This window comes from Phasianus colchicus, chromosome 1 (assembly GCF_987193195.1).
Source record: "Phasianus colchicus chromosome 1, bPhaCol1.hap1.1, whole genome shotgun sequence".
NCBI classification, from domain to species: domain Eukaryota; kingdom Metazoa; phylum Chordata; class Aves; order Galliformes; family Phasianidae; genus Phasianus; species Phasianus colchicus.
Window position 1 is genome coordinate 100,667,850 of NC_143436.1, and position 25,621 is coordinate 100,693,470.

The window sequence follows — 25,621 nt, forward strand, 5'->3', positions numbered from 1 at the left end:
TAGCCAGAATAATTCAAGTACAGATTAAAATATGGCTATAAAAAGAGTACCAAAAACATAACAACAGCAACAGGAAGCTCTGAAGGTTCTGCTTTTTCCTTAACTGGTATTCACACAGGTGAATTAACACACAGGTGGTGTGTTGTGTGAGTAATAGCAGAATTTATTTTGAGAAAATAACACTAGAAAATATTACTGTTTTCAGAGGGAAATGGGGGCTTTTAAATCTTAATGCTGCAAAAGCATCTTGTGTGCCAGATTAATGTGTTGAGATTATTATTATTATTATTTAAACCAAAATTATTTTCTGTGAAGTTCTAAATGGTTGGGGTGCTTTTGTAAATAGGACTTTGTTTAGCTTAGGTATTTATGTACTGTGAAAGAAAGGGGGAAGGATTGTTCAAGGTGATCGACAATTAATATACTTGTAACTTTTTTAACTTTCTTTTTAATTTGGGGTTAGTTTGAGCTTTCAGAAGAGTCTAGTACATTAGATGTCACAGTATCATTGGCACCAGAGGGTAAAACTTGATTTCCTTAAACCGTCTTTGAAAGTCTAGATGTTTTTCTAAGAGGTGAAGAAATGATTAAGCAACAGTGTCTGGAAGTTGTCGACTCCTCCTTCAGAAGTGAGAATGTGAACAGTGAAAACTTTCACAAACCTGTTCTTCTTACGTAGCTGCACAGGTTTTGATGCTACCTAAATAATGCATGTGCAGTTTTGCAGCAGTCATGTGAGTTTACCCATCTTTCTAGCAATAAGGGAAGAGAAGAGCTTTAGCTGTGTTGTTTTAAATATTGACTAATTTTTCTTTAAAGTTGTCTCATGGACATCTGGAAGTCAAGTTTTATATGCATTATTAAATGTTGACTTTTCAGAACCTCGATGAATCTTTAAAGACATTGTGGAATTTTATTGTTATTTTATTTTATAGGCTTGGGAAACGTTGTACTCTTAACACACGTAATGCTGCCTTTTGTTAGTAGTTCAGAAATTTGATAATACTATTCCTTCAAAAATGAGGTAACGTTTTTGTGTAATCTTTTTGTGTAATTTTATTTTTTTCAGAGCTTGTGGGGACATTATAGCAAGAATGGAGCTGTTTCAGTAGAAGATAATTTGTTCTTCTGATGAAAATATTTTCTAGGTCATCTCATTTGAAATGAATGTTTGTTAACAGCATACGCAGACAACTTTTGTTCTTGTGGGGTCAGGTAAGATTAAGATACCTTCTCCTTTTAACAGGACTTTGCTCCTAACTACGAATTTTTTGGTGGTTTGAGAAACCAGTACTTGGAAGAATAGTTGTATATGCTTGCATATTTCCTGGCAAGTTAAAAGCACTCTAGAATGTTTGTGATGGATTGCTGAACTGGATCATGGTAATAAAGTAGTACCATTTGGTGCAGTCCCTACTGTAAAAATCCTTTAGCAACGCTTGTATTAAACGCTCTTAAGAATTAAGTGCATGTATCATGAAGCCACATATTTGTTACAGAACACTGTTTTTCAGCAGTCATTTCCATTAGCTGTGCATTTTCACCAGCGATGAACTATCACTGTCACTGCTGCTGAAACGCATCACCCACTGCCTCATGGTTCTCACATCCACTGGTTTGTCTCCATAAAAGCTGATTATCAGTGGGTGCCATTTTTTGTGCATAGAGGAATTCAGTGACACACCTTTGCTTCATCCGCACTTCCATGTCAGATGCCATTCTGTCAGACTGCCCCTCTGCTGCCATCTGTCACATGGCAACAAAACGTTATGGGATATTGGTGGGAAGGTCAAACCTCTACTTCCATGCCACCAACACCCGCCTCTGACTTCGTGGGCCAACATAATAACATAGGAGGCATTACTTTCAGAGCAGCCCTCAGAGTTCAGCAAGCCTCAAGGCTGTGGGGTGTCAGAAGATGGGTGCATAAAAGAAAAATAACCAAGTCCTTAGCATGGGATTTCACCTGGAATCAGTTATTGGTTAATATTAAGAGCGGGATATTGGGATGGAAGCTCTTCTGGTCTCATCTAGTCAGTGGTCTGTGCTGTGCCATATGCTTTGGTGGCAGATCCTTCACCGCAGTGCAAGGCCCATCCAGAAGGGTCAAGGTGACACACTACTAGGTACCTCCCATGGTCATTTCATGCCTATCTCTGCAAGAGCAAATGCAGCTGCATTCAGTCTTTTGTGCTATTTGGAAAGCATTCCCCGTAGGTTGCTTGGGTAAAGGAAGAAAAGAAAGCAGTCAAAATGAGAAATTTCTTTGGCCAGCTTTGCAGTGCTTCTCAGTAGAATGCAATTGTTGTATTTCTCCTGTCTAAACCAAGGCTGAAATTTAATTTGAATGTCCTCTAGCCATGCAGTTCTCCTGGGAATGAATCCTATAAAACAGGCTGTATCAGGCCTGTACGAATTGTAGACCTGTTTAGTCTGAATGAGCTTTAACTTCATTATGTTAGTACAGAATAATTAGTCGAAAACTGAAATGCAATTTTGTCTGAATAATGGCAGTTCGGAGGCTTTACCTCACCTATAGCCTTACAAGGCTTTTAGTGTTCTGACAAGCAATCTGTCAGAGCAGGAATGTTGAGTGCATTCATTTTTTACTTCAGTTCTTTTCTTACAGGAGCTCAAGTGACTCCACTGAAACCCTGGCATTTATCACAGACAAAATTAGGTCAGAAGAGAGCACAGAGGTACTGAACTGAAAAGAGATAAATTCATCCTTAGAAGGAAAAGAATGGCTCGAGCTGCAAATTTGGATTTAATTTGTCTCCTCCACATAAGGTAAGAGTTTTCCTAAGTGATTTTCCAGCCAAGTTAGCAGTATCTTCGATGTTAACTTGTACTATTGAGCCATAGGACGACTATTAAATGCTCTTTGTTGGACTGTGTAACTACAAAGAACAGAACAGATTTTCTTCCAGGATGTAAAGAAAAGCAGCCTAGGGGGAGGAATCTTTTCCAGTTTAATCCTATGGTTGGTGTCCAGTCTTTGAAGCTGCTGAGCGTGTTTAGGTGGCAGTGACAGTGGCAAGACTCATCTGTTGTCATTATTTTTCAGGACCCCAGTATTTGCATTCTGGTTACTACCAGCATAGTAATTAAGCTGTATAGATAGCTACTGTAGGGCTATTTTCTAATGTTATAAACTGTACCTTTCTAACTGATGGTGAAAGAAGACTTTAGTATCTTTGCTGTAGAATATATTCCTTAATTGCACATTCTGCTATAGTTTTGATAAGATTTTTGAATGTCTGTCTGGGCCTAATTGAATGGAAACACACAGAAATGGCATGCTCTTTGGAAATAGTCTCCTGAATAATATGCCTCTGGTTTTACCTAAATATCTTTCAGAACTCACTGTTGTATTTGCGTTTTGCTCTTCCTCTCATGTCTATCTGAGATGACTCCGAACCTGCCTACGAGGCTCCTTCCCTTTTTAATACTTTTGTAAGCAATTAAATCTCCTGTTGAATTCACTGACCCTAACAATAAGCTGACTAATAGCTCCAGATTTCTCTACATCCATTGTTTTTGATTAAGTGTATATATATGTATATATATATATATGTATATATATGTATATATATATATGTATATATATATACATATATATACATATATATATATATATATATATATATATATATGTTTACTGTAAACTTTCTTACAAGCAACTTAGAGCTTTCTGCAAGAGAACTGTCTGGTTTGCACCTAATAGCAATACATATAGCATCTATTATCCTCATGAATCGAAGTCTCTTTCAGTAGACAGGATGAGGGGAAGAATGCTGGAAAGAGCAGGCATGATAGTGGAGATGGTGTCTGATGATTTTTCTAGTGGTAATGTGTTGTATCACCTCTTGTGTGCTGGCCCTGTTACTTACCTTTATGATGTGACTGAATTCCTTGAGATTACTCACGTGTGCAGTCTTAAGCACGCATGTGTTTGCAGGCTTGCTGCCTTCATCTGTGAGTTGTGTGAGCTATGCACGTTGATTCTGAATGAGAATGACTGGGTACCTGAGTGCACACTCCCGCAAGGGAAAAATAAGGCAGAACAAGGTCCTTTCTTATCCAGGAAACCTACAGGAGGAAGAACTTGACAGAGCGTTGGACACCAGTGAGCAGCTGAGGTGACCAGACTCCTTTAAAACATGTATATGTAGCACGAAGCAAGTCAGCCAAACATGTGCTTCTAGGTGTTCTGTGGCTTGTCAAATCAAGGTTATGAATATAAATCATTTCCCCTCCCCTCCCCCCCAAAAATAAAAAAATTTGGAAATGTAGGTTAATAATTATTTCCCTCAGGTATTTGTTGAAGAGCATCTCTTCTGTCTAGGTCATTTATAGTACATCCTTAACTTTTTATATTTCTAATATGAGAAGTTATTTTTGTAAACATATTTCATGAATCATCAAGTGCATTAAAACAGTGACTGTATTTGTATCTGTATCTCGAGGTGTCAGGCCTTTTTAGCTCATTTATTTTAAGAATTATAATTCTAAACTAGCACTTCCCGTAGCAAAATCAGATTCCTGAAAAGAAAGAATACACTTTTTTATACGGTTGATTAATCAAAGTTATTATGTTAAGATTTTGTTGTTATTGCTAGAATGTTTAACTAACCAGCATCTAAAGATTTACAACATCTGCATGTGGGAAGAATAAGTCACTGAGGTAGAAAGAACAAGAGCTTCTTCATGTCCTTGTAAATAACAAGGAAAATCTGAAGATTGCCTGGGAGCTGATGTAAAAGAAAGATCTTGTTTAATATGTTGACCTGATTCTGTTCCTCTTGATAACTTTGATACAAGGTTTTAAATCGGATGGAGCATATTTGAGAACCTAACAGAAGGCAGTATGGATAATGAAGTGCTTTAATGAAGTGCAGAAAGACACTGGGTATTCTAGGTTTTGATTTTCATTTTTGCCTTTTGTTTCAAATACAGAAAATAACTTTAGAGCGTAAGTGTATATACAGCCCCAAATGTGTTTGTTTGCATGTGTTACCACTTAAATTTGAAAAAAGAAAACTGTACACAATACATATATGCCTATACGCACATTATGATTCCTTGAGATGAAAGACGATGATTGCTTTCTTACATTTTAACGCAAACTTTAAGGACATCGTGATGTTTTTCAGCTATTAATATCTCAAATGGCTGCAGCTGTTTTTTCCTCAGATTCAATGGGGAGAAAAATATGGACGCACCTTTACTGCATCATAAAATATCAGCCCCATTAGGCAACACAGCTTAAAAATAAGAAAATGAGAAAATTAAGCTATCTGTGTAGCTAAGCAGCGGTACATTTGCAAATGTATGATAATGTGGATTACAGCAGCTCAGTCTAACTGCACTGATGTCATATGAACGTGTTGCTAGAACATTTCTCTTTGAAATGTTCCCAAAGCTGCAGTTGCTCAAGGGCTGTAAGGGGCAATCATATGAGACGAGGATAAGTCAAATGTCTCTTTTGAAGTGCCAAATTGTATTTTTTGAATAATATTCTCCAAATGGATGATAAAGTTCAGTCTTTTGCGAGAGAGTTTGAATGCAATCTGCACTTTGGAGAAAAATCACTGTCGCTTAAGTATGAGTGATAAGGACTTCTGCTGTCCTAAAAGAAAGTTCGTGACTTCAAAGTTCAGTTTTTGCCTTGCAACAGCTGCCAGCTTTTGACATCTAGACTCTGAATCAAGGTTGATCTTTGCTCTCCAAATCGCTAATTCTGTCTCAGAGGTGGAAATTATGAGGGAAAAAACATATGTCCCTAAAGCTGAATTCTGGTTTTCACTTTGACAGGTTGCTTCTGCATAGGGATTGTCAGAGTGGCTGCGTAGTTTTTCATTTGCTCTATGTCTGCCTTGTATGAATGGAGCTGATAGGGAATTTTCTAATTAAAGAAATCTGATTTAATTCTAATTCATAAAAATTCTTCCCAACCACACTTTAGGTGTGGAAGAGAATAGGGAAAAAGAGGAGTGTGGATGTTCTGCTGCCAAATAATAAGCTTCATCGTGAAAGCTTCTACTGAGAAGCTGAAGTTTGGGCTGAGATTACCATTTCTCATGAACAAATGAAGAATTTTCCCCAGCCACCAGCTATCCACAGGTTGGGTCTCTCACTCTGTTTGTACAAAGGCCAATAACTCTGATGGAGCTGGAGATACTTTCTCCAAAATACTTGGTCTACAGGTAAAAACTTTGGAGTCTTAGAGGCCAAGTTTCAGCCTCCTTTTCTGAATCACTGAGAAGAATTAATTTTTTAAAAAACTTGAGCACAGTCCTTGGGTTCACAAAGGATTTTCTGCCATGCAGAATCTCACGTCAAGCAAATCAGGTGCTGGAGTCTGTGTCTCTGATGGCTAGGAGGTGTGCTCTTAGAGTTAGGATGAATGAAATCTGAGTCCATAATTGAGAGTGAATGACAAACTTTGAAGACCTTCATCCATCCTGATGTGAAATGAGGAGTGAATCAGGGTTCTGTAGCAAGTTGTGCTGTCTGTTAGGTCTCAGCTTTGCTTTGGAATGAGGGATGGAACTGGAAAAGGAAGAAATGCAAAAGGAAACAATGGAATTATGGACAAGTTGAGTGATATCCTAAAAAATGTATTAAAACTAAACCCCTCCACAAAGTGAAGTCCTCAATGAACTACAAAATTCTTAGCTGAAGAAGAGACGACTCACTGACAGTCAATTTCTGTGAGCTGATACTAATTTCAGTGGTTTTAATTTTCTTCATTAGCAGGAACCACTCTCCTAGCCTAGTCTAGTCTGTTTGGAGATGTAACTTTTGTCTTACTCTCTTGTCTTTCTTCATGATATCCTCCTTGTTTCCCTCCCTAGCATTTCCTCCCGGGCATCTTATCAAACTACTGCTGCTTACTCCATGCCTCCCTGTGTGTCCTGCCTATGCTGCTGGCTGTGAGGCATGGAGAAACCAGGCTAAACAAAGTCTGCTCACACCGTGCCCAGTTGAGTGTTAGGTGCTGGCACGCTTCAGAAGGAGAGCCAGAAGGACAAAACAAAATAAAGTCATTGCATTTTAAATTGCAGATAATTTATACACCAGTCAAGCTTTCTTGCTTGCTAAGGCAGGCTTCTTTGAAAAAGATACCTTTAAATGCTATGGGATGTTGAGGTGCACAACCAGATGTGTCTCACTCTCAGACAAGCATATCTTCCAAAGCACACTGAAAGAACTGATACAGTAAGTGCAGTTCTCTGACATAGGAGAATATGAGATTACTAATAGTATGTTTAATGTTTGTTTATCCAGTTCCAGCATTATTAATGCAACTGTAATGGAGATGTAACGCAACTCTGTAGCACAGTGTTAACTATGACAATTGCCACTAATGGATGCTTAAGCAAGAATGTGTAATGTGTCAACATACAGTGCTAATTCCAAAGAATGTTTTCCTATCCTCCAGCAATATGTAGCTCAAGAAAGGTAGCATCTTTTGAGTGAGAAAACTCAGTAGCTGCCCATTTAGTAAATGTAATAAAGGACTGAACTCGGTAACCGAACATTGTATGAGTGCATAAAGACTCTGAGTTCAGTCTGTATAAACAAGGGAGATGGGGGATTAATTTTCCCATTTGTTTCCTTATTAATGTTTTACTTAAGAACATTTACATTGTTTTTTAGTTGTTTTCTAAAAAACAAGGATGAAGCCCTGTACCACGGTAAGGAATGCTTTGATGAAGGAAACCTAAGAGTGATAATTAGAGTAATATATAGCAGTGTTCTGGATGTTGTGAACAGTGTTCCTTATTCCTGATCTTCACTGATCAGCACTGATCAGTAAGCAAGTTATTTTAAATGTTGTAGCCATTTTGTTAATTTAGTAGGTGAATTCTTTTATTATTACCAGGATATTTAATCCATAATGCAAGTCTATAATATGATAGCAATCACAGCCAATTATTTCTCTTTTGTATAATGTAATTGTAGAAACTGATACAAATCTCTAGAGAATGTTTTCAGATGGTGTGAATAGCTGTTCCATGTAGTGTTTCCTCATGTTCCATCACAGTGAATCTTGTGGCAAATGCTTACATGTCACATGTGTGAAAGAAGGGAAGGGTACCAGATTCACAATCTCCTTAGGTAGATTAAGGTGAAACAACACTCTAGACCAAATACAATCATATGAGTGTTAAGGAGAATCTCTGTACTACAATTATATTAACAGTACTGGCACTCTCACAATTATATCTGTCTAAGCTGTGCAGTTAAACGATGCAACTATATAAGAAATCAAAATAAGCTTTGCAATTACTGACAACTTTATGAGGGAAAACAATGAGAGAGAGAGAGAGATGGGGAGTGTTAGAGAAAGAGAAAAAGAGATTCCTGGCCCAGGGTCCAGCATTGGTCAGCCAGACCTTTGCTCCATCCACAGTTCCATACCAGACAATACTCTGTCAGACTGCCTTTCTGCTGCCATCTGTTGTACACAACAAAATGGGACAGAATACAGTGGAAAGGTTCAACCTCTACAACCATATCACCAACGTCTGCCAACATATAAGGCATTACTTTTGGAGCAGCCCTCATATCGAGTTTTGGTTCATTACTGTTCAAACTTTTTTTGGTAAAAAACTGACCTAGTGATAGTTTATATATTTATTTATTTTCTAGAGAAGTGTTGAAGAGCAACAAGCAAAAATTAAGGCTATTTCTTTTGGATAAGAAGAGCTAGAAAATAAATGTAACTTAATACCTAATACAAATCTTTATATACGTGCAGTATGCAATCTGATTTGATTTCCAATTTTAGGCCTGTATGGGAACTGCTGAATCACGGCCTGAACCTCTGACTGATCACCTGAGGCGAGCAATGAGTCAGCCATGGGAGCACAGGTGAAGGCAATTCACCTGTGCTGCAGGAAGGGGTGGAGCCTGGCTCCACTTCTCCTAGACCCATTTAAGTGCTAACTACCAGTGGGGAAGGATCTCTTCTGGAGATCCTTCTTCTGGAATTTCGCAGTGAGCCCAGGATGCAGGTAAGCTTTCTATCTATTCTATTTTTGTTATTATAATCTGCTTTGCCAAACTCTCTTGTTTATTTCATAATTATAACATCTTTATACTGACTATACATGCCCTAGTACTGCAAATTAAAGAATCTAAGATCATGAGATAAGATCACGGGGGCCTACTGCCTGCAGATCTGAGCAAACCCTGGAAATGCAGCCTGTTCAGCAAATCTTCTGTAGAGCTGGAGAGCCTCTGGAGAAATTTCTAACATAGCTTGTTTAGAATCTGTTTCTTATCTAGCAGGAAGCAGGATTGTTCCAGGCCCTGCCACAGTGATTATTTTTACATTAGGCTGTTATCTGAAAAGTAGAAGTAATATTGGAGTTGAAATGAGGACCTATTTTATCATTTCCTCTTGTGTGAGAATGGCAAAAGGCCATGTCATTGAGTTCTCTCTTGCCCGTGCCCTTCCAGATCCATCCCTTTTCATCTCTTTATTTTACAGTTGTGCAGCTACAGCAGTAAGGATGGAAAGTACTCCTGTATGCAATGTATTCACTTGGATTTTAGGAGTTACAAGAAACCATTTTTGTAAATACCCAATCAAATGGTGTTCAGGAATTCTTGAAGATAAGCTTTTGTTCTTCTTATTTATTTATTTATTTTTAGTTATACCTAAAGAGAAGCTTTTTAAGTGAAGGAAATATGTCACCTTCCCCTTCTACTTCTCAGGCTTATACAGTCAGAAATTCAGATGTATGTGCAGATTTGTTTAATTAAGCTGCTTCTTGGATCAGCCTTTTGAACTTGTGTGTATAACGTATAATTCCTGAATTCTGTTCATTTTAGGTACTTAAATTGTCAGTAGATTTGGCCTTCAGTCTGTCATGATAAATCTTATTCATAGACATAATGGCAGAGTTCATCTTAGATTTTGTCATCATGTGGACCAATTTAGATGTTAGATTGATTTACTTTAATTCATACGGTTAGTTGCAAAAACTTCTTTGGGGTATTTTATTTGTGGCTGTTCAGTCTTTGTCAAAGAAAAAATTTGCATGGATCTGAGAAAACTATAACATTTGGAGGCTAGGAAGGTGATTTGAACGGTCTGAGGCTGTAATGTTTGTGTTACCATGGTTATCTGTCAATCAACTATCTTCTTTAATTGGGATATAACAACTCTGGCCATCTGTCAATGAAACATTGCAACATCAGTCTCTGGCCTTTTCCTGAACTCTTAAGAATTGTGACTTTTCTTTGAACTCTCAGCTTTTAGTTCCACTGACCCTATTGCCCATTTATAACTGCTGTGCCATTTATCACTCTCAGGCTTAGAAATATGGTTGGGGGAAAAGACTCGAGTGCAATTATTCACACCTGTAGTCTCTTTGTACTTGAACTTCACAGTTTCTGCACAGTGTAACTGATAGGGAGAGATTAGTTACAAAACTGTAATTCCATTGAAAGATTGCGATGGTACCATACCATAAACTGTATACAATGCTCAAGTAGTTTGACATCATCATGGTTCTGAGATTAACTTACAGCATTTACTACCAGTTTTTGTCACTATATTTTAGAAAGGGTCTTTGTATAGCCCCAGTGTTACATATTGGAAATATAGTCAGTTAGGGAACTTGCTCTTGTAGTTATCCTCATGGTATTTGTTGAACTACAGCATGATGTAATTCACACTTGACACAAAAGGACATAAATATTTATTTTTACCTGATACAGAGATATTCTCTGTATTGACTGCTGACAAGATCTTGGCATATCAAACTGAATTGGGACTACTTTGGCATTTTAACATTTTTGCTTTTTAAAATAAATAAGACAAAGCAGCATGTGAGCCTATCAGGAAGAGTTACTGGTGAGCATACAGTATTATTCCAGAAAAAAAATCCACGTGTCATTTAAATGAAAAAACAAACCTATGTCATACTCTCTTGCATTTCCATTTCCCTGTATAGTTTCTGTTATTTGCACACATGCACTTTTCTCATAGGAAACGTGAACTTTTCCTTCCTTGAGTTCTTCTTTACTGCTTGCTTTTGTCTATTTTTTTTTCCGTCTCACTCTTTTCTGCCTATTCATTTGATTTTTTTTTTTCCATTATTTAAGTGAGAAACAGTTGAGTATGTTGTTCTGTAATGCCACTTTGGCTAAGGAATGCTTATTTCCTATTTGATTTGGCCTTATGTAGAAGAAATAAGGAATTGCTTCAAAACTCAATCAAAGTACGAAAGCATTATTTATATTGGCAATAAATCTTTTTGCAAATCATATGAGGGATGCTAGATAAGGGAAGAGTATGGAAAGCTGAATAGCTCCAGTTGTTTGAAAGCACTCCCTTGTTCTTTCACTTATGAGAAGAATAAGCCCAAATCCAGGATTTTGTGCCATGAAAAAAAACACGTTCTCTTTGAAAAATGATCTTTTTCTTTGCTATGTAATGAACCAGTTAGAGGAAAAACGGTGATTCAAATAATTATTTTTTTTTAATTTGAATTTGGCATTCTCTAATCAAATCCCCTGATTTTTATGTGTGATTTAATACACAAAGTGTTTTGCTTTGACTAGGTTCAAGAGTGAATGACATTTGCCTCATTTGACCTTCTCCCTTCTGCCTCCTATGTCCAGGCTTACTGGCTGGACTGCCTCTCCCATCCCATGCTTCTGTGATCATAGCATTCGATGGTGTACTGTGGGGTAAAAAGTAGGAAGGTTTGCAGAGGCTAATGAACCTTTCTCCTAATATCTGCCTTCACTGTACTTTATAAGCACAGAAAAGTGTTGAGTTCCCGGGAAGCATTAAATTTGCTTGATAAATACTGCAAAGAAAGATATACATCAGACTTCATTGTAAACTTGCGCCAAAGCATATAACAGCTTATCTCGTATATTCAAAACCTCCTTCGTCTTTATCACAAAACGCAGCATCCTAGTGTTACTCATTGCTAGTGAAAGTTTAATAAAAACTCACACAATTTATTATAAGGAAATAAAGTACCTGGTAAGAGACAACCTAGCCTACAGACAAGGTAGTCAGAGTCTCAAGCCACAAGAAAGGACTCAAAAAGGAGTGGACATTTTTTTTCAGCCTTGGATCTGTGGGGGTGCTTTGAAATCTGTTTAGCATCTAATACCCAGTGAGACATAAGATTGTAGAGCTGTTTTCAATTCATTCTCAGCATTTCCTGTTACCTTGCTCTAAATGCTGACATGCCAGTATTCAAACTGTCTCTCTAGTAAGATTGTAGCCAAGTCTGATGGTAACCTGTTTATGCTGCAAGCAGCTATGGATTTCATGCTTTGTTTTGTTTTGTAGAACTAGTTTTAAGTTGCACTTTGCAATGATCACCATTTAGGATAAAGAAATGGTGTGATATCCCAGTAGAGATACTGGTTAGGGTGCAGTACCATTATGTTTAATTGGCAGGTAGTTAGCTATTAGTAATTGCAAATGTTTGTACTGCAAGTATTTATGACCAGTATTGTTGTGTTGAAAGGGTTTCAGTTTACTTTGTTCATTCAGAGTGAGCTACTTAAGCCAATTTGTGTCTGCATTCGAAGCTCATAGTCCCATGAAACCCTGTAAATTTTGTTTCCCTCAGAGGGGAAAATATAAATTACATGAACCAGCCACCATTATGCTGATGGCTGACTGTTTAAGATGTGTTTTAAACAGCGTTTCATAAATCAGTTGTGATTTAGTGTAGTTTTAAATCATCTTTTTGGTTTTAAAACTAGAGCTGTAACTGAAGCAGAGGGACTGTGAAGGGCAAAGTTATTCTTGTTTAAATACAGATTGGTTAATTGATTCTTACACCATTAACTGGAAGCTTCTTTGGTGTTTGCTTGCTCCCTGAATTGTGGCTTAGCAGTTTGTAGTTCCAGTTATTTTAACTTACTGTTTCTTAAAGAGTGAGACATATGTTGGAATAAGTTTTAACAGATATATATTGGAGGTTTTATATTGTGAATAAAACAGGAAGGTTAGCATTATACCTGTTTTCCACAGAAAATGCAAGAGAATGCAAAAGGGATCTCGGTTTATCTGTGGACCACTGACTAATTTGATTCAAACACATAAAAGTTGGTTATCCTCAGAAAAATACTTCATAACTCAGTGCAACAACAAATTGTTCTCTAAAATGTAAGTACATGTATTTTAGAGCTATCCAAGTGGTGTGAGGTTTATTTTTCCTTAAAGATTGAGAGAGGATGGAGAGGCAATCTGCGTGTTGTAGGGATATAACGTCATGCTCTTAACAAACGCTTGTCTCCTCACTCTGCTTGGTTTGGGAGTAGCATTTGCTTTATTTTCCTAAGACTGTAAACCCAAAGGAATTCCCTTCCCGAACGTGCAGAAGGAGTTAACTAAAAAGAAAGCTTTTGTCCTAACTTTTTTTCTCAGTGGGTTATGAAAAATTAAATAATTAAAATTGGACTATAAATAAGGCACTGAACTTGCTCTGCTGAGATGCAATGTTGTCCTTCTCAGTAGGAGGACAATTTATACTGTAAATAAAATGAGCACATTCTGTTGTCCAGGGACCAAATGGACAAATGGGGAGGGAGGAACTAATGCAAGCTGCACAGTGGTAAGATCCAATGTTAGTTTATTAAACCTAGCTTTGCTTCTGTGGCTCCACACAATGTAATTAAGACTTATTTTGGCACGTATGTGTGAATTTAATTGAATAAACTCTCAGGTGATTTTTTTATTATATTTGTTTTATGTTCTTGAAGTAAATACTCTTAGCCCTTCCCCTTAGATTGAAAAATATTGCAGTGACTGTTGATGCTGCTTTTTAATGTGCTTTTTTAACATTTTGTTCTTCAGATTTTAAGTTCAGGAAAAAGTCTTTTATTTTAGTGACAGCAAAATGCCTACAGCTTAAATTCCTTGAAAACAGTGAAAATGCTTTGTGACACGAATGCAATTTACCCTCTTCACATTCCCCTTATAGTGCTCTCTGGCTCATGACTGTTATCAAGTGGGACCTTAAGGCATTTTCAATGGGGTTGAAAGTACACGGGAAGCAAACAGATCAAAGTGTTCTGAACCTCTGGAAGATGATCAGATTGACCTGCAAAATGATGCATCTCAGCATTTAAAAAGACCTGTGAAAGATTACTCTCTTCCAGAACTTACTTGTAATTTCAGATTTGGTGATAATCTGAGTGCTTGGAATTGCATGTGCATAATAAGGATTCATTTTTGGAGGATAAGCCTTTCTAACTATTACAGAGTATGAAAATTCAGACACAGAAATACTTCTAAAAATGCTGTGTCTTGGTTGATTTTTTTTTCTTTTTTTTCCCTTGAGTAAAGTTACTGTAGGAGAGCAAAAGGAAGAATGACATTAACCAAGCAAAATTAAATCTAAAATGAATCTACCTTGGGATTCATGGGGAAGTCATGAGAAGGAGATATAGCTTTAAGGAAAATAAAAATAAATCAGTAATGGTGCGGCCAATTTATTTATTTTGACATGTGATTTTTATTTTTATGGAAAGCTTAGAATCATAGAATCATCATAAAATCATAGAGTGGCTTAGGCTGGAGGGAACCTTAAACATCATCTTGCTCCAACCTTCCTGCCATTGTCAGGGCTGCCACGCACCAGGTCAACCTGGCCTTCAGTACCTCCAGAGATGGGGCATCCATAGCTTCTCTGAGCAGCCTGTGCCAGTGCCTCCAGCACCCTTCTGAGTAAAAGCTTTTTTTCTAGAATCTAACCTAAATCTACCCTCTTCTAGTTTAAAGCCATTCCCCCTTATCCTATCACTATTAGACTGCTAATATGCCACTACATGGATAGGTAGTGTTTTTGTCTACAGCTTCAATTTATGCAGAAATATTGATAGATATTCTATAGCCAGTTTAGGATCATAAATCTTTTGCACTGAGACTGAAACAATTTATCAATTTCTACTGTCAAAACATTCTCTTTGATTATGTGCCTTACATAATTTCTTCCATATGTTGTAACTGTTAAGAAAGAGTAATAGATTAGAAGGACTTGGGGAGTTGTTTATGCTGCAGTTGTGCTTAAAAACTCCAGCCAAAATTGTGGTTCTGCTGTATCACTTTCTGTACGTGTGGAAAGAAACAAAACTTAAGCTTTCTGTAACTTTATTACACAAGACTTCCTTTGATGAGAAGAAAGTAGAATTGTTTGTTTGAGAGAGATCAGACTGACGCACAGAAAAATTAGAGAACAAATTTTCCTGACCTCAACACAAGGAATTTAGATGTTTACAATTACAGGTACTGAACCATCAAACCATTGTTGGTCCCATGGCAGTAGGCGGCATATGGACAGCTACTCTGTATTTCAATCCCCACGTTGATACGCAAATATTTCAGGTATATAGGCAGAGGATTTGGAGTTCTGAACATTGGAAATCTTGCTCCACATTGATTTAACAAAAATATTGCAAGAAGAATCTTCCTGACTTTCACTGCAGAGTTTGAAGTCTCTCTTTTCTGTTTTGACTAACTTTAAGTGTATATGCAATCATTGAATTATTGGAAAATATTTATTTATTGTAGAAACATACAGTAGAAGAGAGTGTACTCCTCTGATAAATGAAAATGGAGAGCAGGCCTCCTTAGACATGGAGAAAGCTAAGATTCTTACTGAATTCTTTGCCTTGATCTTCATGGCCAGTCAAGCTTCTCACGCTTCTTGTGTCCCTGAACTTCTAAGCGAGTGTCGGGGGAGCAAAATCCCTCCAAGTGAAAAAGCAGAGAAAAATCCAAGATCACCTCATAGGGCTGACTGTGTACAAGCCTATGGAGCCAGATGACATTCATCCCAGGGTTCTGAAGAAAGCCAAGCTGATCTGCATTGTATTTGAAATAATTGTGGCTTTCAGGTGATGGAAGCACTGGAACAGATTGCCCAGAAGGTTGTAAATGCCCCATCTCTGGAGGAGTTCAAGGCCAGGTTGATGGGGCCTTGGGCAGCCTGGTCTAGTGGGTGGAACCCTGCCTATGGCAGGGGGTGTTGAAACAATATGATGGTTAAGATCCCCTCCAACCTAAGCCATTCATATCCAGATTTGGATATTCACAGACTCTATAACAACCGTAGAGACCAACTTCTGATTCCACATAGCACCACTAAAAATCAAACCATGTTATTGAGAGCGTTGTCCAGATGCTTTATTGACTTTGACAGGCTCAGTGCCATGACTGCTGTCCTGGGCGCAGCCATGGCTGAAACCCTCTAGTGAAGAACATTTTCCTGATATCCAGTCTGAAGTTTATCTTGGGACTCTCCTGGTTTCAATTGGAAACAAACATCTTGTATCTAAATATATGATTTTTTTTCAAAGCTATTTGTCATTTGTCCTTTAAGTTATAAGTAGTGCTGTTTCATTAAACTGACATGGGTTGGAATACTTAATCTTGTCCAAATACCGCTCTTATAAAGAAAAAAAAAAAAAACCAAAAAAAAAAACAAAACAAAACCAAACAACAAAAAACCTCAAACTCCATCAGCTTGAAAATAAAAAGCTTGACTTTGAATGAAGTGCTTGTTAAGCCTCAGAAATCTTTGTATTAATTTCTTTGCTATTATATACTTATGTTGGCATTGCAGTAGGAATAAATTTCCTGTCAAAGCCATAATTAGCAGGATGAATGTTATTTTGTTTTGTAAAGACAAAAAATACGTCATCTAGTATTTTTTTTTCTCTCCATGGCATTCTCTTCTCTTGTGCAAGCAAGTTGGTTTCATCATGTTTTATAGAAACAGACTGATGAAGTACAGTCTAAGAAGCCTGAGAGACTGTCTAGCAATATGACCCTTGGCTATCATTGCTCTTCCTTCTTATTGAGTTTACTGCCTATCAAATACTCCCACTGGATTTGTAAACTTTTAGAAATGGGTGTAAGATGAAGTTGAAAATAGTTTTGCTTTAAGCAATTTTGTAAGTTAGAATAGTTCTAGAAATAATCCTTTTTTAATTATAGTAAATGATAATAATATAATGCATGTTTTAATCCTTGCATCTTGTCTTAAATATCAGTAGACCGTTGGCTAAGGTAAGTACAGATTGAATGTCAATCATCTCTCAATCTAGCAGTTAATTTCATCTTATTGACAGACAGCACAAATGTCCATATTTTGAAACCTCATGTCTATAAGCAACAGGAAAAAGAAAACTCATTTATTTGTATCCACTTTTGAAGCTATATTGCCAATCTGCAGCAAAGCTATTCAGCTCAAGAACTGTTCTTAATTTATAGTGGAAGATTCACTCAGTATTTGGAAGGTTTATTTGAAATATATATGCTCTAATCTTAAACAAGTAAATAGGCTCAAAACCAAAGATGTGAGAGGGATGCTTTCTTTAACAAACTTTTTTCTGAGTACCAATCTCTTTCCTGATTTATTTAACAAAATCAGATATTTTAGCTCATCTTGAGACTTCTGAATCTAGATATGCAGCCATTATCCCTGCCACTGGTCTTAAGTATTGGGTAGAATTTATTTCAAAAGACCTTACAATGTTGAAAATCAAACTCCCATATTCAGCCAGGTCTCTTCTATTTTATGTCACTGAAGTTTTGCAGATAGGAGCCAAAGAGCTGAGTTTATGTAGGTTGTAGCAATTCGAGGCCTCTTCAGTCTGAGCTTTTCTATTTCAGAAGTGACTGTGAAGTGCTGCTGAGGATCACAATTAATGAACAGTGGGGAAAAGGTGCTATATTTTTCAAACTGTTCAAAATATAAATACTACAAATTCAAGCTGAGACTTTAAGAGAAGCTTTTTTTTATTTTATTTCTTGTTTCTTTCCCTTGTGCAGAATCCAGAAAATTGCTCTCTGGGTAGATTCCTAAGATTCTTTGACATGCAAAGCCCTAAAAGGCTCACAAACTCTTTGTCATAGGATGTAAGAGAGAAACCACCATAGGATGGTTTCTCTCTTTTATGACAATACTGGAATGTTAGTACTGGGGGCACTTGGAAAGACTCCTACTAATAAAATGTGAGAGGCACTACCATAAACATGTTTGTTATTAAAAACACATGGATTTAGCACCTGTTTACAATGCTGTTAGAAGCATTATGCTTGAGGATGACATTGCATGGTTGGCTTGCACCATATATGCCTCCCGGTCCTCTTGCTGCCTTGGCTGCTGCATGCATCACTAGACCAATCCTTTGAGGAGATCACGCCAAGACCAACATCTCCTTGCTTACTGCACAATTTGAAGAGCCTCTCTTCTTGCACTAACTAGAAGGGAGATGAGCAAAAATTGAGGCTGACCAGTGCTTGTGTTTTCACCATGAGGTCTGTTGCTCTGGAGTGCAGAGGCACTTTGTGTGCATGTGCAACACAGAGGATCCTGGACATAAGTCTGCAGATGAGTTGCACACCAGGTGTCTTTAGAGCCTGCAGAGTACAGAGTTGTTTCCAGGTGTATCCTCTTCCTCCTCCTTGCAGCAGTGATATCTATTTATTGTGTGCTGGGACACTCATGGCTCTGTGGAGAGACACAGCCATGGTGTCTCTGTTGCTTCTATTTGTCTCTGTTGTCACTTCCCCACAGATTTGTGCAGAAATTGCTCTTTCTGGAACAGAAGGAGAGGCATGCAGACCAAGCTGTATCCTCTGCGACAATGGGTGAAATGTTGGTGGCTGAAAACTTAATTAGATGTAAGAAATACCTGTTGTGGGTGAAACTAACAGATATAGAAAGAATCAATGCTGGCTGTTTTTTTTTAAAGTTGCCTGCTATTTGCTTGTTTGTTTTGTTTTTCTCCTAGCCTTAAATACAAGGACGGTTCCAAAAATACTGCCTCCAATTTTATTATGTTGGCCCACAACATCAGAGGCAGATGTTGGTGGTATGGCAGTAGAGGTTTGACCTTCTCACCAATATGCATTATACCAATATATTACATGTTGTTGCTGTGAGACAGATGGCAGCAGAGGGACAGCCTGTCAAAATAGCATTTGACATGAAAGCGTGTATGAATCAAAGGTGTGTCACTGAATTTCTCCATGCAGAAAAAATGGCACTCACTGATATTAATTGATGCTTGTTGAACTTTTCTGGAGACTCCCGGTGAATGTGAACATAGTGAGGCTGTGCATGCATTTCAGCAGTGGCAACAGCAGCAGTGCTCTGCTGGTGCAGATTTTGACTAGCATGGCATGCAGGCTTTTGTTCATCCCTGGCAAAAATGCATTGCTAATGGTGTTTACTTTTTCAACATAGCATTTGATAGCTGTGAATTTCTTCTATCAAACAATATTACTGTGCTCGTTGCACTTGCAATGGAACTTGCAATGTATGGAAACATTTATTTGTATATTTCCATACAAATAAATATTAGTTTTGGAGGAACCTAAGAAATATGCTAGTCAGAATTAAGGATCTTTTTGTCCCATCTTTACTAATGTTCTTATAATGACATTTCAGAGTTGAAATTGTATTATTGTAATGCAATAATCACTTTTTTCTTTATTTTCACCTTTTCCTATGATTTCTTTTAGATTAGATCTAAATAGTTCAGATTTAGAATACAGATCTTGCAGGATCAGGACTGAAGTTCATTAAAAGCAATACATAATGACTGTAAATATTCTCTTAAGGCCATTATGAGGTACTAAATAATAAAATCTCTGCTTATGTGATGGAGAAATGGAGTCACAGACTTCTCCAAAACAGTTAAGTATGGATATGCTTCAAGATTAGAACACAAGAGCTTTCATGGCCCCGTGACCCAACCACTACCAATAAATAAGGCTGCTTCTCATTGGAGCTTAAATATAACTTGAGCTTTTGATCTTATACTGAGAAAAAAATCTGTCCTTGATTTAAAGATATATTTAGTAAGCTTGTGTTCCTTCAAAAGTGATTTATGTCAAGCGGGTTTATCACTCTGTATTATGTAAAAAGGAAGTTGACGTGAGATGCTCCATAACTTGTAATAGCAGAAATGGTATCCCCATCCCCACGTCAGCCTTCATAGTGCTGGATTTGCATTTGGAAGAAATGTCTTTCTTTGGGTATGCACCAATATATGTTCTTCCATCCATGTACCATTTAAATACAACTTACATCTAGTCATAGAATCATTAAGGTTGGAAAAGACCTCTAGAATCATCAGGTCCAACCCCAAGCCACCGCCACCATGCCCACTGGCCATGTTCCTCAGTGCCACATTTCCATGGTTCTGGAACACCTCCAGAGATGGGCACTCTTCCCTCCCAATTCTGTGGGCAATACTTCTCTTCTGTTGAAATAATTTTCAGAAACAGAAATCCCTCTCTTCTGTTGTAAATACTTTTCTTGCCAAATGCCCCTGTTCTGGAAGATTCTTACTCTCTTCCAAGGATTCTTCAGTCTCTCTGCAGCAGGCCAAAAACAGCTTTTCTGAGAGCTCTGTGTGCTTTGTTACACTAAGACTTGGCGTCATTGCGTACTCAAGATAGCTTCAGGTGGTTTCAGCTAATAGTGTGTGAAATGCACCCTTTCCAGTGTATGTTGGAGCACTGGTTTCAGCTGCTCACCATGTGTTTCAGTCCTACTGTATCTTTATTTTTCTGTTCCTTCTGTTCATCTATCTTTATTTTTACCTGTATTCTGAATGAGCACTTAAAGGGGGATATTGACATGGAGGGCACTGTGAGCATTTCAATCAGTGTAATTTTTTAAGCGGAGCTTTAATTAAAAAATGTTTCCAGAAAAGATGTATGAATTCTGCAGATGCAAAGCAGGTTAGAGGAGTGTATCTTCTCATGTATGTTCTTGGAGTATAGCGGTTTGTGCCAGCAGCTGAGCAGATATTGATCTTGCAAGAGAAGTCACAGGCTGGAATGACAGCTCTGACTTTGTGTATGCCTGGCAAAAATAGAAAAACAAGTCTGCATTTGACTCATCTCTAGTAATTGCTGTAGCAAACACAAAAACTGCTCAAAACATAGAACAATCTATGAGCATCCCACAGGCTCACAAGTCTCTCACCTTTATGCAATTAGAAAAGGATCTTGATGCAACGGTTTCAGGAGGCTTGATGTCAGTTTTAATATGTTATTACATGTCTGGGTCAAAATGCAAACCTACAGATTTTATTAACAGTTTCCAAGCTGTAAGTTTTCTTTACCAAGGATTTAGCATACCTGAATTGTGCAGAGTCTGTGATTTTTGGTGTGTGAATGAACCTAGAAGGGTTTGTTCATTTCTAAGCACCTGGAACTTCAGCAGAAGGTAGCTTCATTTTCTTTTTTCCTTTTCTTTTTTTTTGGAATTTCACATTTGAATTTTATATTAAAGTTCTAAATATTAAGAACTTGAGGAGCATGTTATATGATACAGGTGTTTGTAACCAGGTGGCTATAATCCCTTTTCCCCCTATACTTCCATTAGCTTAACAGACATGCAAAAACGAATATGGATAAATGATCAGATTTAAAAAATATTTTTGCAATGTTTCAATATGCTCACTTCTATAGAGTTGTATATGGTTGTCCTCTGTTGCTTGGGGGCTCAGTAAATGCATTTGATTTTCATGACCTCTTCAGTTGCTAATATGATTGCAACTCTCCGCTGCCGTTCCCTACAGTGTCTTGTACTTAATGCTGAAAAGATACTGGGAAACACTTGTTACATCTCTGAAAGATGTCCTGCTGCTCTGGGTTTGCTGATGTTCCTCTATTTCAGCCTGCGAACGCTCAGCGCTTCCAGTAGGGGTCAGGATGACATTGTCAGATATTTCGTAAACGTGCTGACCTGAATAGGAGCCTTCCAATACTCCTTATTTGCACAGACAAAACCTTTGGGTGGGTTTTGTTTGTTTTACTTTTTAATATGCAGATAAAGCGTGGTATAATTATGTTTGTTTCCACGGGATTTTAGCAGAAACTTTGTAAAGTCTGATGACAAATGTGTCGAGTTTCTTGAGAAACGATGAAGGTTGGGAGTAGAGGAAAGCAGTGGGAAGGAGGTGACCCTGAAGAACTAACGCTGCTATTGAGGTAAAGGTCTGTTATGCTGCGTGTGTTGGTACGAGGGCGCCTGCAAAACGGGGTAGGATCTGTTTCTAATTATCTATACAGAGCATGTGTGTATCGGGGTATACATACATACATGTATATGTACACGTATGTATGCATATCACACCTACGCAGATGGAAATGTATGCACATACGTGCCTATATTTTTATTCAAGGCTGTGCTGTGCATGCACAGCTGCAATACTTAAGCAGCCTTTGCTTTGCTCATTTCTGCTTTGTCATTGTAGCTGCCGTGTCTTGACTTAGGAAAAAAAACAGATCTGGAAGGGAAAAAAAAAAAACAAAACACCCTATACAACTGCAGGAAAAGAAATGGGGGAGGATTTTAATTTTTATTTTCACACACACCAATTACTTGATCAGTTTTGTGGGATCGCCATGCAAATAAAGGTACCCGTACAACATACTGGGCTGCTCAGGGAACAAGGGCTACCTGAGCTCCTGTGGTGATTGAAAAGAGCCAGAGAACACAATACATGTTTAAAAATGAAATCTGGACTGTAGAACATAGTTTTATGTCCGGGATACATTTTGTGGCAGATTCTAAAGTGCAGAACCACAAAGTACAGGTGGCCTCGTCGCTGAAGTTCTCACCTAGTGCTAGCACATGTATAGGGACAAGTCACAGAATACTTCACATCATTTATTTTGTACAGTCCAGCGGTGGCAGACATTGAATTCTATGTTTCTGTTTTCAAGCCTACTTTGCATTAGGATCACAAACACACATATATGTGCTGTACAAAAGCAGTAATTGTGATGTATTGCACAACTTCTTGATCAAAAATTCTGGCATTCAGTCTTCCATGTTCTTACTGGCACACCGTTTATTGGCAATATCAGCAATTTACATGTGCACACAGTTCTTTTGCAGCAGTGGCTGTTCTTCTCTGGATTCCTCAACCAAGCCTTCAGTGGGCATCAGTTCCTGGTGCGCTCATGAATCGTTCTATTCAGAGACACGTCATCTGTGTTCAGAAAGAGCTACAGCAATCTGTTGTGTACTGCCTCTTTGACTAGCCATAAAATAGCTTAGTCCAGTTTCTGTAGGAACCACCTACAAAATGCATGTAAAATTCAAGTCCCATGCTGCAGTGTGGTTAACTGGAAAGACAAGATGATGTTCGCCATCTCTGAGTATATAAAATGTTACAGAGGAAGATAAATAACCAAAGGTGAGGGATAATAAGATGAAAATGAAATAAAACCAGCTTTTCCTGATGTCTGCCCTAAATTATATTGACAATAAGGGTTTTATCAGACTATGGCATACTTTCCAAGTGGAAGTAGTGCAAGTTCGTATTGCTGGTGACATTAATAGCTAGAATGGAAAAAGACCCACTCTGAGTGCTTATGGGAAAGGAATCAAAAAGTTCAGCAGGACATATGAGGTAGCTCCGTTGGTCTTCTTGATCTATTTATTGTGACAAAATAAAACTAAATATCGTGCTTTCTCTGTGCTGATTTAGGAATTATTTTATATTCGCATTGATGTTTCCTCTTTTTGTTGAAGGCAAAAGCATTGTGAAATCAAGCAGATCTGTACTGAGTTGGCTGCGAAAAAAATAAAGCAATACTCTTGCACTGTATGCTCCTGAATTTATCATAGTAGGCAAGGCTAGCTTACAAATGGCAATGTCAGATTGCTTTTTAGGAGATCAAGTTTTCTTCCCAAAAAGGAGGTTTCTTTCTTATAGTGATTCTTACCATCTGACCTAGGACATGAATATTTATTTACTTTCACAGACATCCTCAGAAGTCCATCAGTGCTCTGGGCACATGGTACAACTGCTGGGTAGAGAATGGCAGCATTTCTCTACGATTCAGGAATATTCAGCCCACTAAGGACAAGCTCCTTCTGAGCTAGGAATGCTGTGTGTTCTGTGCACCTTCTGCTGTGCTGGAGTAAAGAGCCCCTTGTAAAACTGCTTGGTAAAACTCTTACCTGTAAAACTACCACCCAGGTTTCACAATCAGAAGGTACTGGTCTCTTGTACTACTCCAGCTAGAACGCTGTCCATTCCAAAAGATATTGTGTATTCATACTTCCCTGCAGCATCTCACTGGCCTGCTGAGCAGCAATATCCATTTCAGTTTGGCCAACTTCTAATCTTGCTGGCCAAATAATCTTCTTTTCTTGACTGTTATTAAATCTATGATATCTACTTCGTGAAAAACAGTGAGAAAAGTTGTAGGTTTTATTTGTTTTTGGGTTTGTTTTTTTTTTGGGGGAGGGGGGCATCCTTTTATGCTAGTAGCTAGGAGGCATCTGATTCTAGCTCATTGTTTAGAATGTGTAAAAAGGACAAGGTCATAGTATATATCTCCCTTCCTTCAAAGCATGAAGTTAAGATTATTAGCAGAGAAGACATGACAGAAAGGGAAAAAAAAATCCACAGGAAAAAAAAAAACAACACAAAAAGGTCTACCATTAGCTGTAGTTAGTGTAGGTATTGCTGAGTAGTACATCTGTACTGTTTGACTTCCAAATTAAATGTAGAAATCTGATTAATACCTGATTTTTATCATATTTGTAAAGTTTTTTTCCCAAGGTTATTTTTTTTTCCTTATTCCTTTTCAGAGAGCTAGAAAACTGCATTTTTATTATTAGTAGTAGTTTGTTGCTTGAAGTTAATTTGAAAATGGCATAAGCATCAAGCGAACAGGCACAGCTCCTTTCTATCCAGAGCTCTTATCTATAATTTGGAACATGACCTTTAACATTTGAGATCCACACAGTGCTCACCTTTCTAACCTCTGGTATCCAAATTGCATCTTTTGAAATACTTCTCAAGATAGATTTTCTGTTTCTGACAATAGTATGGCAAAACCATGAAGCAGTAGTTTCTCCTTATGTAAAGAATATTTTAAAATTCAATTAATCAGAATCGTTTAATGTATCAAATATTTAATTTAAAAATTTTATAAGCAAATGTCGTCATTTTGAAAGCAAGAACATAGCAGGTTCTTCATGTTCTCTTCAGTGTAAACTGTGCATCCTAAATTTTGAACATCTATCTGAATAGGTTTTTTGTGGGAAATGGTATGAGTATAAAAAAAAAATATTGGATTCCATTGTGCTTAAATCTTTGTTGAGCTCTGTCCTATTGTGTTTACTGTTGCCCTTTCCCATATGCTCCATATTTATGTGCACCTGTCTCCCAATTAAATCTTCATTAACATGCACATCTGCAGAAGCTCTACTTGCTTTCATCCCACGTGAAGAATTGTATGTTTTACACTATACATTTCCAGCTTACTTTCTTTTCTGAACTTCTGAAAGAAGCAAAGAGATGGAAAATGCAAAAGTTAAAATTAACTTTGGAACTCAGTAGTCTTGCTAAATTTTACTCAGACTTCTGACTTCTGTTTTGTTTGTATTAATTTCTCATTTCTTAATATTCACTGTAAATGTGAACATTATTATCATTATTATTATACAGTAGCATTATACAATTTCTGACCAACTGAATGCTGATTGGAATAGTTAATTTTCTTCCCAGAAAGCTCCTAGTTAGCAGAATCTCTTCAGAAATCTCAAAATTGTGGGACAGATTACAATGGGAA

The 25,621-nt window shown here is 37.6% G+C and overlaps 1 long non-coding RNA gene across 3 annotated transcripts in view; it reads left to right on the plus strand.

Annotated features, from left to right (window-relative positions):
- The first annotated feature begins 1,077 nt into the window (after window positions 1-1,077).
- LOC116241965 (uncharacterized) overlaps window positions 1,078-25,621 on the plus strand; it is a 343,284-nt gene continuing 318,740 nt past the window's right edge. The window contains exons 1-2 of one of the 3 annotated variants that reach the window (XR_016458826.1): window positions 1,078-1,215; window positions 2,630-2,790. This is a non-coding gene — a long non-coding RNA (uncharacterized LOC116241965). Of the gene's footprint in view, window positions 1,216-2,629; window positions 2,791-8,812; window positions 9,027-21,638; window positions 22,016-25,621 lie in introns of those variants that run through there. The other 2 variants (XR_016458829.1, XR_016458827.1) reach the window with 2 other exon arrangements.